At 38.3% G+C, this 18021-nt stretch overlaps 1 long non-coding RNA gene across 1 annotated transcript; it reads right to left on the bottom strand.

Moving 5' to 3' along the window:
* Positions 1–16506: 16506 nt before the first annotated feature.
* LOC122027945 lies at positions 16507–17522 on the bottom strand. The gene is made up of 3 exons (XR_006124583.1): positions 17492–17522; positions 16873–16941; positions 16507–16733 (listed from the first exon to the last, which is right to left on the bottom strand). It is a non-coding gene; the product is annotated as an uncharacterized LOC122027945 (long non-coding RNA).
* Between the last annotated feature and the right edge of the window lie 499 nt (positions 17523–18021).

Below are 18021 nucleotides of genomic sequence, written 5' to 3'. Positions count from 1 at the left end.
ATTTAACTATAGAGACCTCAATAGAAACACATTATCGAAACATGAAATTGAAAAATAAAATCAATAACTAAAACAATAACTAAAACCAATAACCTCTTGTGTTTGGTTTTTCAAAATCTATATAAAAGATGAACTAGTTATGATGCGGAAACTAATAACTAGTTATACTTTTTATATCTTATAGGCCTTTTGATCTTCTATTGTATTCCTCTCCTTCTCTTGGACATCGTGTGGGCGATGATCTTCCAAGATGAAATCCACTCAAGCTTCTTCCAAGTCTTCCAAGATCAAACCACCAAATAACCTCTAAGGGAAGCTAGATAAGAGAGCTTCCTTCTCTTCTTCTTCTCCTTCAAGCAACCGACCACCAAGAGATCTCCCACAATTGATGTCGCCGGCCTCCAAGAGAGAAAACAAAAGGAGAGAAGAGAAAGAGCAAGGGTCGGCCACCAAGGAAGAATAGAGAGGAATAGAAGATGTGTTTTCTAGTGAGACACCCCCTCTTTCTCTTTTATATTCCTTGGTCTTGTCAAAAAAGGAAAGTTTTATAACAAAAAATAAAACTTCCTTTTCTCCCATGATATGGCCGGCCACAAGCTTGTGTTCCAAGCAAGGAAAGATTTTAAAAAAAAAAAAATCTCTCTTTTAAAATCCCTTTTGTGGATAGTTATAAAAGGAATATTTTATAAATTAAAATCTCTCTCTCTTTTAAATCCTTTTATGGATATCTATAAAAGAAAAGATTTAAAATAAAACATGGTTACAAAAAGGAAAGTTTTATAACAAAAATTAAAATCTTTCTTCACATTATAGATAACTACAAATAAGGAAAAATTTCAAATCTCTCTTTTATTCTTTTGTAGAAAGCTATGAAAGGAAATATTTTAAAATTTAAAACTCTCTTTTAAAACCATCATAAAAGGAAAGTTTTTAACAAAATAAAAACTCCTTTTATTTCCTTTTGTGACCAATCTAAAAAGGAAAGTTTTATATTAAAATCATCCTTTTAAATCCTTTTTATGGATCTCTATAAAAGGAAAGATTTTACAAAAAATAAAACTTCCTTTTCTTCTTGTGTGTGGGTGGCCCCTTGCTTGGGCACCAAGCAAGGCTTGGCCGGCCCTAGCTTGGGCTCCAAGTTTAGCTTGGCCGGCCCCTTGCTTGGTCTCCAAGCAAGGCTTGGTCGGCCCTAGCTTGGGCTTTAAGAAGCTAGGCTTTTGGGTGGATATAAGACTTTATATAAGAGGCTACAATAGGGACCTAGAGGAGGAATTGGTTTTGGTCTCCCGATAAGCTTGAGCTTCCCGTGTTCGTCCCGAACACCCAACTCAAGTTCATCAATAATATCTCATTCCACTAAAGAGTTATTATTGTACTACCGCACCAATCCCATATTATAATATGGGCTCCTTCTTATCATGAGTGTGTTAGTCTCCCTGTGTTTAAGATATTGAATGTCCACTAATTAAATGAGTTACTGACAACTCAATTAATATCTAGCTACAAGAGTAGTACCACTCAACCTTATCATCATGTCGAACCAAATCCACCTGCAGGGTTTACAAGACAATCCTTATGAGCTCCTCAAGGGGACATCATCAATCTAGATTACTAGGACATAGTTTCATTCTATAATCAACAACACACTATATAAATAATATCATTTCTCAACTTATCGGGCCTATTGATTTAATAAACTAAATCATACCCTTTGATAAATTAAAGAAATAAATATTTAGTATACGTGCTTCTTATTATATCATGATTAAGAGTACACACTTCCATAATAATAGAGGTTTTGTTTTTTTATATAGTCAGTATAAAAAGAAACTACCTCAAATGGTCCTGCTCAATACACTCATAGTATACTAGTGTAATTTTATAGTCAAGATAAACTAATACCAAATTACATTACAACCACTCCAATGGTTTGCCCCATTCCATCTTGGTTGTGAGCTACTATTTATAATTTATAAGGAACTGATAACATGATCTTCTGTGTGTCTCCTCACACCATGTTATCTATAATATAAATTAAATGGACAACTACACTTAGCATAAATATAGATATTTGACCAATGTGATTCTTATTTGAAAATAAAAGTTTATACAAAAAACTAGACTTTTAGTATACACTCTAACAGAATCATGGCTAGCTCATGGAGGAAATAATAAATTTGAAAATAAAATTAACACACATTAGATAAATTGATAAAGAAAGGAAAATCAAAGTAAAATGAAAAATAAATCCTTAGGTTGCCTCCCAAGCATCACTTATTTAGGTCTTTCGCTCGACCACATCTAAGCTCATCCGGGAGCTATGTAATATGAGGGATGGATTTTTTTAATGGTGAATGTTTAAGGTCCCTCCTTCATCTGAGATCTTGTCAGGCAGATATATTTTTTGTTTTTTATTGGGGGCCCTCTCCTAATGCTTGCTCGATTATACAATGTCCGATAGGCTCCTATGAGGATGGAACTTCCATTCCTCTATTTCGGAAGCATCTACCCTACTAAAATCACTTAAAAGAAGAGAGACATGGTTAGGATATTTAGATAGATCAAATTTCAACCTTTCCTCACCTATCACCAGAGATAATTTATGATTTTTAACATCAATGATAGCTCTTACAGTGGCAAGGAATGACCTTCCCAAGATTATTGGGATCTTAGGATCCTCCTCCATGTCTAGAATGATAAAATTAGTGGGTGTGATACAACCGCCCCCTCTACTGGCATATCTTTAATGATACCCATTAGGTACCTACATGAGTGATTTGCTAGCTGTAGCGTCATAGTAGTGAGTTTAAATTTTTTGAGACCTAATTTATTACAAATTACATAAGGAATGAGGCTAATACTTGCCCCCAAAGCACAAAAAGTCTTCTCAATACTGGTGATCCCTATCTTATAAGGAATAGAAAAGCTTCCTAGATCTTGGAGCTTTAGGGGTATTATGTTCAGAAATAACGCACTGCACTCCTCAGTTACTACCACAGTCTCATATTCTTCTTTCTTCCTTTTGATGGGCATAATCTCTTTTAGATATTTAGTAAATTTTAGCATTTGGTGCAGTGCATCAATCAATGGGACTTCAATGCAGAGTTTTTAATTTTCTCTAAAAATTTATCAAATTCTTCATCATTTTTTATGTTGGCTAATCTCTGGGGAAAAGGAATTGCTTGACTTTAGGTAACTAGTAGAGGAAACTCTTCAACCTTATCGGTACTCTCCTCTTTTTCTTGTTTGTCACTTAAGTGAGATGGAGAAGGAGAGGGCTCTCCAAGAGTGTCAATTCCTTTGTTAGGAGCAGTCACTTGGGCGTCTCCCAAGGTTCGTCTGCTCCGAAGCTCAATTTTATTGCAATGCTCGACAAGATTTACATCTGGTTTCCTTGGAAAAACTCTAGGGCTTTTGAGGATGATGAAGCTATCTATGCTATTTGGCCATCAAGAATCTTCTGATATTTTTTAGAATTTTCCATTCTTTGAGTGAGTTACTTGATGTCATTTTTATCTCCAATTGTACAGCAAGAATTTCCTCAAGCAACTTCTATTGATGGCCTTATTGTTGTTGTGGATAGCTTTGTTGTTACCCTAGTTGGTAACTCTACCTTTGACCCATAGGTTGCCCCTGGTTTTGATTATTTATATAGGAAAATTTTGGGTGTTTCCTCCAACCCAGATTATATGTGTTGGAGTATGGGTTATTTTAACCAGGGTTGAAACTAGCTATATCATCACATTGCTCAAACTGTTTGAGTTGAGAAGAGATGACTCAAAGTGGGCAAGTTTTTTACACATGTTTTATACTTCCACATGAGTCGCATATTCCTATAATGGCATTTACTGTACTGATCCCCATCTATTCGAGCTTCTTTGATAAGGCATCCATTCTTGCTGACATCAATGTGAATGCATCAACATAATTGACCTGATGCTTTCATTAGGTTTCCAAGGAAAGAGATTTCATTTCATTCTGATACCCACTAGTAGTAGTTAAGAGTCATACTTTCAATGATTTCTTTGGCTTTATCTAAACTTTTATTCATCAGTGCCCCTCCAACCACAGAGACTAGAGATACTTTAGTGTGATAGTTGATGCCACTATAAAATATGTGAAGCACTAACTATTTTTCCAAGCGATGGTGTGGGCACAGTCTGAGCATAATTTTAAATCTATCCCAAGCCTCATACAAAGATTCTGTGTTAGCTTACTTGAAGCTGGTAATCAAATTCTGGATATATGATATTTTTCTTGGTGGATAGAACTCGTTAAGGAATAGCTGCTCATATTACTCCCATGATGTAATATTATTGGCTGGTAGAGAAGTGATCCATATCTTTGCTCTATCTCTCAAAGAAAAAAAATCAAATAACATTAATCTCACTGCCTCTACTGCTAGGATTCCATTCATCTTCATTGTCCCGCATATCTCATAGAAAACCTCCAGGTGCTTATTTGGATCATCATCTGGTCCGCCCTGAAACTAATGTTATTGTACCATAGTGATTACCATAGGTTTTACCTTAAAATTATTATCTTCAATGGATGATCTAGTGATGCTAGACCGAAGCCCATGAGCATAAGGTGATGCATAATCCTTGAGAGATTTATTTGCCATTTGAGATGTTGCTTATTCCTCTGGTTGTTTCTACATATTTCTTCTTCTCCAAAAAATTCTATCAATTTCAGGATCAAGGGCTAATAATTCTCTTGCAGGATTAGATCTTCATATACAAGAATAAGCTTATAGTCAAATCCAAATTGAACTGAAATGTACAAATTAAATTGGAAAAAAAATAGAGTGTAGAAATTGGAAATAAAAATCGAAGTGCAGAATTCCAAATTTTGAAAAGAAATTACAGAAATGAAAATAAGAAAATGCAAAGTAAATGCAGAATAAAAATTACAGAAAATATTTTAAAAAATAAAGTTTAGACTAACTCTAGTATTTATCTATTAATGTTATATGCGCAGTCCCCGACAACAGCATCAAAAACTTGATGTATGCAATCGGCAAGTGCACGGTTGCCATCAAGTAATAAAATATATTAAACCCATAAGGACTGGATATAAGCACTAGAGACCAATCACAATGAATTAGCTAACGATCGGGAATTGGGAATCTTTGCACTAAAGTAGAGAGGAGTAAAGTGAGAGAAAGAGGGAGAGTAAAGAGAGTTTGGTTGAGGAAACTTGGTTGAGGAAAGCATTCTAAGATCTTGGTTTCATTGTAATGCTAGTCAATGTATTAGGAATCACCCATTACCCATCCTATATCCCTATACACATGTAGGAAGTTTTAATTCAATTCCAACACTACCCCGTGACGGTTGTGATGAAATACTATCTCTATTGGTATCAAATGTTACCGAATGGAAGTGGTCCCTAGGAAGTTTAGTTCAAGGGATACCCTTGTCACTAGGGCCACCCGGTTATATATTTACAAGGATGCACTAAATACTTGATAACATAGATATAGAGATAACCTATTAAACCTAATTTTATACTTCCTTTTAGAGAATTATCCTCCCTTTCAAGGTGGTGTTCAAGATATCCGGTCAAAGGGATACCTTTGTCACTAAGGCCCCCCGGTCATATGGTCTAGATCACCCCCTCTATGGGGTAAACAAATCAATACAATTATTCAATCATACATGATATTTAAGCACAAACACACCATTGACACATTAGATCAAATGAATACAAGACATAAGCAATGTCATATGAAAAGGAAATTGACGAATCCAAAGAGTATACATCAATTTCACATCACAACTATTCTCTCATTCCTAGAACAATGAGATCTACTCCATGATAAGAAGAAATGAATCCAAAGACATTGAAATTGAAAGCTTAAAACCTAATCTAAAGAGAGAAGGGAGAGAAGCTTATTCAAGTCATCAAGTGGTCTTCAGATCCAATATTAAGCTTTTGGAGTCAAAGGAGATGACGAAAATGACTTTGGATCTTCGATTAGAGTGCAAAGAGGGTGTATATCTAGACCATGATTGGTCTCCCAGGAGGGAGAACCTTCCTCCCTTGAAAAGGGTAAGAACTCCCCTTTTATAGAGTTGGACACGACCATGCCTTTTGACATTGCTAGAGCTTGAAAAGGCTCTGTTGAGATGGCACGGTCATGCTAATTGGTACGGCTAGGGTGTGAAGCTACTCTGCTAGAATGGCACAACCCACCCTTACTTCACCTCTAGAAGTTTGGCACAACCGTGTAAAACAACACGACCCTAGCTTGATTATGCTATGGTGGAGCAAGCTAGGGTCGTGTGAAACTACTCGGCTGAAGCCTTGCTCTTCTCTGGTTGAATGGCTTGGTCATCGCTTTAGCATGACCATGCTTTGCCTACCCACCGGTGAAGAGCCATGGATGTGTGAAACCACACGGTCGAACTCTAGTCTTCTTCTTTTATCTCTCCTAACCATGTTTCAACACCATTTTCACTCTAAAAATGTATTCTATCAACAAAAAAACTAAACAAGAGAAGATCTCCAATAAAGAGAATAATTATGCTGAAAATATGATAAAGAGGGGTGAAAATGTATAGAATATACACAAAGAAAGCAAGTGAATATACGTTAAAATATACATAAAAGTATATATAATTTATGCACATTAGATTCTCAGTTGTCAGCTCAACAACTCTAGGGTAATTTTGAAATTAATAATGAATGACTCAAATTATATGCAGAAGCATTTGAAAAATTAAGGATAAGGTTTTAAGAAGTTATTTAATAGAAGATTTCCATATCGAAAAATCATAAGGCAGACAAGTTAGTCAAATTGGTGAGTTCTCTAATTCCATGGACTCTAGAGAAGCCTATAGAATAAACACTATTAATAGCTCACATCGAAAGACAAGATGAGTTAGAATTACAAACTGATTGGAGAATACGATTAATTTTATTTCTCCAGCAAGGAATCTTGTCGGCCGATTGGGAGTAAGCGCATATGATCAGGAAGAGGGTCGGTCGATTCACTTTGATCGGGGATCATCTATATAAGAGAGCTTTATCCCAACCTTTGCTCAAGTACCTTAGACCAGAGGATGTATAATATATTTTACAAGAAGTGTATCAAGGTTCCTGTGAGAGTCACTCGGGCGGTAAATCACTCGCTTGAAAAATCTTACTGGCCGATTACTTTTGGCTCACTTTGCAAGCTGACTCAGCCCGATTGGTAGTAACTTGCCTATCATGTCAGAAGCATCTAAACATTCCTCACCACCCTACAAAACTATCAAAAAACTAAATCATCTCCTGTTCGTTCAACCAGAATGGATATTGTAGGGTCCTTTCTTATGGCACCAGCTCAGAAAAAAATTTTGTTGGTCATGGTGGATTATTTCTCTAAGTAGGTAGAAACTAAGCCACTAGCAAAGATAACTAAGCAGATGGTCATCAAGTTCCTCTGGAAGAATATTGTGTGCTGGTTTGGGATTCTATATAAGCTCATTTCAGATAACGAAAGGTAGTTCTAGGGTCAGAAGATCCAAGAATGGTGCTCAAGTTACAACATTACACAAGCCTTTACATCAACGGCTAATCCTCAAAGTAACGATCAAGCGTAAGTCACCAAAAAATAAATCATTAGAGGGATTCAAATCATGCTTGATCACATTGGAGGAAGCTGGGCCGAGGAGTTGCCTAGTGTATTGTGGGCCTACCACACCACTACATGAGAAGCAACAGGTATGACTCCTTTTAACCATATTTATAGTGGAGAGCCAGTTGCCCCGGTCAAAGTTGGCATAGAGTCAGATTAGAGACAATTATATGAAGAAGATAATACTGAGTGGTGCCTCATGGAGCTGGATATGATAGAAGAAATCAGAGATAAAGTAATGACTCAGCTCATGGTGTCCCGTCAAAGAATGAAACAAAACTATAATAGAAGACTTATTCCAAAAAAATTTTTAGGTCGAGGACTTAGCCTGGAAGTGGATCAAGCCAGTTAGTGATGTCAGCAAGCTAGAACCATAATGGGGCAGACCCTCCAGGATACAAATGGGAAGAATTTGGAGTGGCCTCGGAGTGCCAATCATATGCAACCCTATAGGGCTTAAGAGTATGCTTGTAATGCATTGATATTGTTGGGTTTTTCAGGCCGCGAAAACCGCTTTTCCGCGTCGCGGAAATCCCGAAAAGTTACGAGTACGAGTTTCTACCTAGATCTACTCCTAGATCTACATGAAAAGATTCATTACCCTCGTTGCGTGCCCTTTGCGTTCTCGCTCATCTCGACAGTACCGGATCTCGAGAGTGTCAAAGTAGACACTCCTCTAGAAGTATCCACACGAACACGTAGGTGGAGAAAACCATACAAAAGGGTGTGCTAGCACCTTGTGTGATTCGGCCAAGGAGGAGGAGAGGGAGAAAGGAGAAGAGCACTTGAGGAAGAAGATGAAATAATGCCACTTGAATGAAAATGAATCCAATTCATTCAAAATTGTGGCCGGCCACATTTCCAAAATGTAACCCCCATTCTCATTAAATGTAGCCATTAAAGAGAATGACTTTGTTACCCCCATGAGGTGAAACACTTTGAAGATGTGGCACATCATCATTAGTCCTCCTAATGCAAAATCACTAATGATGTGGCAAATAGTCAAGTCAAACTTGACTCTTCCTCTTCCTCTCAAGTCAAGTCAAACTTGACCAAATCTCTCCCATGGTTGATCTAATCCAACCATTTAATTCAAGCCAACTTAATATAATGAATCTAATTCATTTAATTAAATTGATTCAATGAGTCATAATCTAAATTAGACTCATTGAACACATGAATCAACTTGAGTCTAACTCAATTAGCCCAATTAGGATTACTCTTAATCCAATTTGATTCATTAAATGAATCTAATCCTCTTGGTTCATCATATGAACATAATCTCCATCTAATTGTCCTTAGTGTGTGACCCTATAGGTTCTTGTAACGTTAGCAATGCCCCTAAACCCATTTAGAAGCATAAGTAATGAGCGGTATCTAGCAACACATCATTACTGTAAAATACCCTAAAATTAAATAATAATTATTATTGGACAAAAAATCTTATTGGATTTTTCTGGATTTTTAAAAAAATTTCGGGATTTAAACGGAGTCCGTATGACCCGTTTTGAGGGGATGGATTTGGGGTACAATGAAAGCCTGTTTGGAATACCCATTTAAGTGGGAGTTGATTTGTGAATGGACTTAGGATTTAATTAATCTAACCTAGGTTTTATTTCTTCTAATTTCTTTTCCTTTTCTCCTCCCCGAATTCGCCCGAACTCTTCCCCTCTTCCCCGATCTCCTCTTCCTCGACCTCACACCCGAAATCCCCTTTCTTCTCCGGCGATTTCTCCGCCCGATCATCGACGTCGAGCCTCCTTCCCCCTCTCCCTCTCAAGGTGTGGAGCCTCTCCTTCCTCTTGCCGATCTCTCCCTCTATCTCGATTTCTCTCATGCGCACGGGCGACCCCGACGCCGACGGTTTCCCCGACAGTCTCGGCCTCACAGCGTCGCCTGAGGATTTCACCGGAATCTTGAAGGTGCTGACCAATCGCTTCCTCGTCGGTTCCTTGTGCGCGATGGGCGGCAGTTTGGCATCTAGGGCACGGCGTGAAGAGGTTGATTCGTATCTTTTCCGGCCGATCGCGCCCTTTCTCTTCTCCTCTTCGATCTGCTCGCTGGAGGGCAAACTGGATCATCGCTAGATGAGAGGGATTGTGCCACACCAGCGGTAGGTGATCGATTGAGGTAAAGTTTCGTCGGGCAAATCTTTTGGATTCAAGGTTTCAGTTTCTATGGGTTCTAATGTTGACATCATTCTGTTTTGGGCTAGGGGAAGCTTCGGATCAACCTAGTGATGGACCTCCCCTAAGCAGAGCTTCATCTTCTTCAATTATTGCAACTGTTAAGGTTCCGGTGTAGAGGTGGAGGCCTGTTTGAGGTGAGTAAGACTCTGTATTTTGGGGTTTTAGCAAACTAATTGCTCTACAGCTAGGTTGTGGATTGATTTTGGAAGGAATTGGTGTGTAGGCATTTTTGTAGATTTTGGACAGTGGGAGTAGGGGTTGTGAGCTCTTGATTGGTGGCTATGCCTCAAGGTAAGTGTTTACCACTAGGTTCTTATTAGGTTTGCTTTGTTTTGGGTGATCATGGAAGGTTGAAAGAAGGTTTAGGGTTTTACTTCTAGTTGTAAGTTGTTGTGTTTTGGTTGATTAGTTGTTGATGGATTATGTAGGGTGGATGAATATCATGATTTCATATTTGTCATTGGGATCATTAGATTGATTATTAGATGTGGGGTGTTTAGTTTATGATTTGAAGGATTTATGATGAGTTTGGATTAGTGTTTGATTGATGATGAATTATGTGAGTTGGATTTAAGATGTGTTGATTAATGAGTTTTGGATTGATTAATAGATTATGGATTATGGTTGGATTTAGAAAGAGTGGAGTTTAAGGATGGACCTATCATCTACTTTGGTGTGGATCATTGGGTTGAAACTAAACAGGGTTACCTAATCGACGTAGGATTAGGTTTTGGGTTTAGTTTATTGTTGATTATGTGATTAGCTAAACATTATATATATACCATGTGATTCGCAGGACTTGGATTCGGGACGAGCGTCTCGAAGTGGAATTGATTTATCTGACGCGGTTGACAGATAAAGGCGGGTATTTCTTCCTTGACCTCTATGTAGATTTTCTTGTACTTAGTGCATGGTTATTATTGGATGAATTAGGCTATTTTATCTTATATCATGATCGGTTGCTGTTTTTCCTGCATGATACTTATGCTTGACCTTTATGATGATCTATTTAATTCATATATAGTCTCAACTCTTGATATCTACTCTATTGTGATTACACGTATAGAGTATGTCTTGTAGGGATTGTCGGGTTGTTGGTATTACCATGCTGATTGGGTATATGATGTGGATTGTACATAGGTGGGTATGTGTTATAGGAGTCATTTTGTTGACCGTGCATTTACATGTGATGTGTACATACATATTTGTCACGTACTTTTGGAGGAGTTGTGTTGATTGTATGTTTAAGGTATATACACAGGTCTGTTGTGTTTTTATTGGAGGATACATGTTGATTGTACTTATCTTTTGTGTACATGTGTCTGGTGGGATTATTGGAGATTTTTGGTTGATTATACATGTATAGCGTGTACATATGTTTGGTGGGATACGTGGAGGTATCATGACGATTATATTCATGTTGGAGGTATTTATGAGGTTTGGGGTTGTTGCATGGATGATGATTATATATATGTATATCATGTTCATCATTCATTGCATCTGATGACCATTATCTCCCTTGTGGTTGAGAGAGTCATCAGTTGGTTTGGGAATAGCACCGCACACTCGGCCACTCATGGGTAGTGGTAGCTGGAGCAGTTGCTGCTAGTCCTGTCGTGCCACCCGGTCACGAGGTTCTGTGAGATCCGGCGTTGTGAGCAGTCAGGGACCCTGATACTATGTAGCTAGATAGTTACTAGTGGACTGTCCGCCTCGACCACTATATAGTGGGATGGAGGGTAGTACAGTCGTCACAGACCCAAGCCTCTCGGCCATACAGGGGTCGTGGTGTCTGGAGAGGTGGCGGGGGTGACCATGGAGCATGCATGCACTTTTGCATATGATGCGCGGTGCATCTGGGGGTTATATTTGCATACATGCCTAGTAGATACTAGTTGCATGTGATTGTCGTTGTTGCATTTGATTGAGATATGGTTGTTGCATTTGGTTGTCATGCTGCATATATGTCATTTATTTTACATGTATATGCAGTCGTATCTATATTGCACAGGTGTCACGGGTATATCTGTTGCAGATCCGGTGAGTTTACTGATCATTGTACCATGTGTCGATTCCAGATTGGGTATGTATCTGTCATTTTGTTAGTTGTGGTTTGTACAGTTTATGTCAGGTTATTATGTTAGGTATGTTCAGATGCATAGATTATGATAGTATGATCATGTTCTTATTCCCTACTGAGACTGTATACTTGTGATCTCCATGTTATTTAAGGACCATGCACTATCTTGTCTATTACCCGCTGAGTTACCTTTACTCACCACCGCATGTATACATTTATGTTTTCAGGTAGCTTGTAGATGGTTGGTGTCGCTCGGAGTATCCTGTCTGCCGGGTCCTACGTCACATCCGAAGATCGTGATTGTTTTCTATTGTATATTCTTTTCTTATTTCTGGCATTGTATTTGTGTATAGCCATGTGGCTATCTTATGGTTTTGGTGTTGTGTTTGTTGTATAAAGCCTGGCTGGCTAGCAGTGTGTTGATTGTGTTGTATTGGGCTTTCCGTTTTCGCTTTTCCGCTGTGTTGGTTTTTAGTACAGCTAACTGCGTGGTTGTGATTGTTTCATTCCAGCCGTATAGGCTGTTATTATAACTGCGTGGTTGTGTATATAAATATTCCAGCCGCATGTGGCTGACGTATTTTGCTTGTATTGATGCTTCAGATTGTCACCGGTATAGGGAGATGCTGCCAGATTTTTGTCTGGCAGAGACTCCTTTGGGAGCGTGACAATTACTACCCAAGTTACAAGAATGTTGAGATCCAACATCACCTTGTGACTACTAATTGTGACTCCTCACAATATATGACAAGTGTCCTTCTATCCTAAACATCTAGATTGATCAATGTGAGGCATAGACCGTGTCATCCGCTGACCAATCTAAATCTTGAACTCCAAGTAGACTCACTCAATCAAATGAGCTTAATATCTCATATTGACTCATTTGGGCATGGCCATGCACTTCGTGGTCTCACTCTATCAAGAATATCGATGTCACTCCCGTCATATAGGAAGGATAGATCCCATCTACATCACTCACATCTCTCCGTATAATTTGTTTCATACCCAGTAATCGCCTTTATAGTCCACCCAGTTACGGGTGACGTTTGATGAAACTAAAGTACATAACTCCTTATGTAGGGAACCATGGTGACTTCAGGTCTAAGGACTAGTAGTCATACTAATAGCCACATGAGAGTGTATATGACACTCATATAACGATCCATGATACTTTCTCATGACGGGTCATTCAGTATACATTCTCTAATGCATACCCATGTGTCAACTTGATATCTCTATATCCATGACTTGTGAGATCAAGTCATCGAGTTGACCTACATGCTAGTCTTATTGCATTAACATTGTCCTTGAATGCTAATACTCGACTAGGAATGATTAAGAGTAGTGTTCCTATATCATCTCACTATCGATTCAACCAATCGATTGATATAGGTAAGAACCTTCTACTCAAGGACGTTATTATACTTAGTTTATTTGGCACCAATACAAGTAAGTATAATAACCAAAAACCAAATGCCTTTATTTATATAGAATATGATACAACAAGTCCAAAAATACAATCATCAAATGATTGGCTCTAGGGCTCTAGCTAACAATCTCCCACTAGCACTAGTGCCAATCAGTGTAGGCTCTCAGCCCCAATGACCTATTGTGACCTGTTGAAGCAATCTAGGTGCCCTAGGTTTTGATGTTTGGGCAAGGGTTTAAGTTAGGTTTATTGTTGTATTTGATATGCATTGTGAGTGTGCAGGATATAGGTACAACAAGGAAAGCCCAAGTGTGATCTTGGTAAAGGAGGAAAGTCCAAGAATGAGTTTTGGCGGTGTAAGTCCAAGCATGTAGTCTTGGCAACGTAAGTCCAAGTGTGACTTGGCAATGGATGAAGTTCCGGAGGTGAGGAGCCTCTTGGCAAAGGAAGACTCGACAATATAGATAAGGCCGAAGGAAGCTCCAGAAGGCAAGACGTGAAGGATGGAGAGACATCCGAGAGATGCGAGGCTGATGGAGGAGGTTAGAAGGCTAGGTCTAGGTTGGTCGGGCGAGGACGAGTGCATGAGAGATTGTACTCGGAGTAAAATCCTAGTTTTAGGGTTTTACTGTAGTGTTATTGTAGCAGGCACTGTAGCGTTACTGTAGCAGTTACTGTAGCGTTACTGTAGTAGTCGAATGGTGCATAGACCAGTCGACTGATGCACTGTAGCAGAGAGCCGTTGGGCTGGCACCAGTCGACTGGTGCATGGACCAGTCGACTGCTAACGGGCAAATTAGGCTGCTGATTTGTTCCAAGTTCTATAAGAAGGAACTTGGTATGGTCGGCCAAGGTGACGAAATTAGACTGGTTAAAGCCTAATTAGTAGTCACCAAACGTGCTCAAGGTTCTCTTGTGTCCAAGTATTCTTGGTTGGTGTTGTGGTGAGGTTTCTCCACCCACAAGGAGTTGCTTGAGTAGCCGGAGTTTGCCGGGGGTTAATCCACCGAAGGATCGGGATCGTCCACCTTACGGACAGCCATGGAGCAGGAGCAAGTTACATTGACGTGCATTGGTTTGCATTTCCTTTCTTTGTCTTTAGCTTTCATATTCGTATTTAGTTTCGTATTATTCCGCTGTGCAACTAACGAATACGTAGGAAGCCATCGATTTGGGTGAGACGCTATTCACCCCCCCTCTAGCGGGCACATCGATCCCAACATGACCATCATGCTTCCTCTGTGCCAAAGCCTTGGTCAAGGGATCTGCGATGTTAGCCTCTGTAGGTACTCTGCAAATCTTCCCATCTCCTCTCTCGATGATCTCTCGAAAGAGATGGAAGCGCCGTAGTATGTGTTTGGTCCGCTGGTGTGAGCGAGGTTCCTTCGCCTGTGCTATAGCTCCATTGTTGTCACAATAGAGCTCAATAGGGTCAGCAATGCTAGGAACCACCCCAAGTTCAGTGATGAACTTGCGAATCCAAACTGTCTCCTTTGCTACCTTTGATCCAGCAATGTAATCGGCCTCTGTTGTAGAATCAGCTACTGTGTCCTGCTTCGAACTCTTCCAGCTGACAGCACCACCATTAATTCAAAATATGAACCCTGACTGCGATCGGTAATCATCCTGATCGGTCTGGAATCTGGCATCACTGTAACCCTTTACAGCTAGCTCATCATTGCCTCCATATATCAAGAAATATTCTTTAGTCCTTCTTAAGTACTTAAGAATATTCTTGACCGCTATCCAGTGACTTTCACTTGGATCTAACTGGTATCTGCTCGTCATGCTCAAAGCATACGAGACATCAGGTCGAGTACATAGCATGGCGTACATGATCGATCCTATGGCTGAGGCATAAGGGATCTGATCCATGCATTCTCTCTCCTCTCTAGAAGACGGACCTTGAGTCTTCGAAAGACTCACGCCATGTGACATCGGCAGAAATCCCTTCTTGGAATTCTGCATGGCAAACCGTAGGACTACCTTGTCAATGTATGTACTCTGACTTAGGCCAAGCATTCTCTTAGATCTATCTCTATAGATCTGTATCCCTAGAATGCAGGATGCCTCACTTAAGTCCTTCATTGAGAAGCAACTCCCTTGCCAGGTCTTGACAGACTGAAGCATAGGGATGTCCTTCCCAATGAGTAGTATGTCATCCACATACAATATGAGGAAGACAACTATTTCCCCTACAACCTTCTTGTAGACACAACACTCATCTTCGTTCTTGATAAAACCAATTGTTTGATTGCATCATCGAATCGAAGATTCCAGCTCCGAGAAGCTTGCTTTAGTCCATAAATGGACCTATACAGCTTGCATACTCTACTAGTATACTGTGGATCTACAAAACCCTCAGGTTGTGTCATGTACACATCACTACAAGAAAAAAGCTAATAGACAACGCTTTTAAAGCGTTGTCTTTGTGTCTGAAAAAGCGTTGTTAAAGGCACTGTTGTTAAAAGTCTGTTCAACTACAACGCTTTTAAAGCGTTGTCGTTTATAGCAAAGACAACACTTTTTGCAACGCTTTAAAAGCGTTGTCGATTTTTGCAAAGACAACACATAAAAAACGTTGTCTTTTTTAAAGACAACGCATAAAAAGTGTTGTCTTTTTTAAAGACAACATAGAAAAAACGTTGTCTTTTTTTAGCAAAGACATCACTTTCACAATGTATAAAAAAGTGTTGTCTTTCTTAGCAAAGGACAAGAGGTTTTAAACTATTATCTTTTAATACCAAAGACAAATAATAAATAAATGAAAATGAATCTACTTCAATCAACAACATATTATTAAATAAACAACCAAGATAAATATACAAATTATCATTCTTACACTTCTATAATAAACATAATTACTTGCATACAAAGAAATTTTAATTAGAAGGTACTCAAAACTACTTCTATCGACTACATCTTATTGCATGAACTTAAAGGATCTTGATAAATGCTACTTATCCTCTTGACTTAAATATTCTTTAATCATTGACTTTAACCATCTTCTCGCTTAAAGCTTTCTTGATAGTTCTTCGTTGAAGTACTTCTCAGTCACACCCCTGAGGTTCGGATGCAGTGCCACATAACATATAGTTGTTGCTTTTGATGTCATCTTTGGTCAGGTAAAGCGACCTGAAATTTTACAAGTAACAGAACATTTTTTTCATTTATAGATGTTAGCAACATATGTGGGCAAATGCAAGAAAAAAATAACATACTTTTGATTACTTTCTTCTTCAGTGAACACACTCATACTTTCTTGCATTCTGCTTTAAAACTAGAACATTTTTGCACACTATGCATATTAAAGCATGTTAGGCATCAGTAGATAGAAGCTACATTTAGTATTGGAACCAAACCTGATGCACTCATCCAATTGGCATTCTTGCGAGACTAGGTTTTCAACTTCTATTTAAAGGGATGAAAATATTAGGCAAACTTTGATGATCTTGTATATCAGCAAAAAATTTAACAGCAACTTACTCAAAACATGAAGATTTAAAATGGGTTTATTTGATTTTGCCAAGAAAGCAATGATGAGTCATACCTGCAGCATTGGCATAAATCCTATCCCTTCAAGCATATTAGTGATGCCATAAATCTGCCTCTTTTGCACCTACATGTAAAATTCTAATTATGTATAAAAGAAGAAGAATTATGCAAACATGAATAGTGGTAAATGGAAAATTAGATACAGAATACTAATTCAAGATTCTCTATCATTTTCATTGACCATTTTATAAGACATGGAGATTGCTACTCAAACATTGCAGCAAAATGTTAAGCTAACTCATGCGAAATAGTACCCCTGGAGTTAATTTGTTCCAGTTTAGTACATGGAAGTAAACTAAAGAATTCCAAAAGTCTACTTTGAAAAATTCATCTATAAATAAGTATTTTTTTAATTAAATTTAGAAAAAAATATGATATCAATAGGACTTATGGACTAGTTCAGCAGGGGTTTAGGATTTAGGTCCAATTGAAAAACTTGATGGGGTATGGCTGAGTCACTTGACAATGACTAGATTTATTACGCTTTGCCACCTAACTAACAAAACTCTTTATATTGAATTTAAACTACTCATAAATAAAATAATTAATGGTCAATCAATGATCCAATTAATATTGATTTATTGAGTTAGTAGTCATCAGATTGGTGGTCATACCTGGCATTGAGAAAATCACTGCTGAACAACATGTTGCATCTTAAGAAACAAATTGCAAATTTGCAAGCAAGAAAGCAGTCAACCAAAAGCACAAACAAAATAAAGTTTCGTCATCTTGAGAATGTGTCATATTAGATTACTACAAAGTCCATCTTAATTTGATAAACGATGAGTTGTATAAAATTTCAAGTCCAATGAATGTATCAACAACTATAGCATTATTGAAATGCATAAATTTGCCTAACAGCCTAATAAAATAATGCAACTTCCATAAACATCTCTTGGCTCTTGTTAATCCCATGGTCTAACCAGATTTTCATATATAATCATACCCTTACAGGAATGATTCCTCTGCATCCACATCACTATTGAACACTCTTATATGGAGGATAAAAGAGGAGATGTGAATTTATGGATACTGAATGCTTTAGTAGGTGTAATTGCTAAAGCAATTGTGGTTCATGAACTCATTTCATAATATCAAATAATTCATGCTGCATGCCACCATCATAATCAGAAAATTAAAAAAA

This window comes from Zingiber officinale, chromosome 10A, assembly GCF_018446385.1.
Source record: "Zingiber officinale cultivar Zhangliang chromosome 10A, Zo_v1.1, whole genome shotgun sequence".
NCBI classification, from domain to species: Eukaryota; Viridiplantae; Streptophyta; class Magnoliopsida; order Zingiberales; family Zingiberaceae; genus Zingiber; species Zingiber officinale.
Note: the sequence above shows the minus strand (reverse complement) of the source record. Positions and strands in the feature narration are given on the sequence as shown.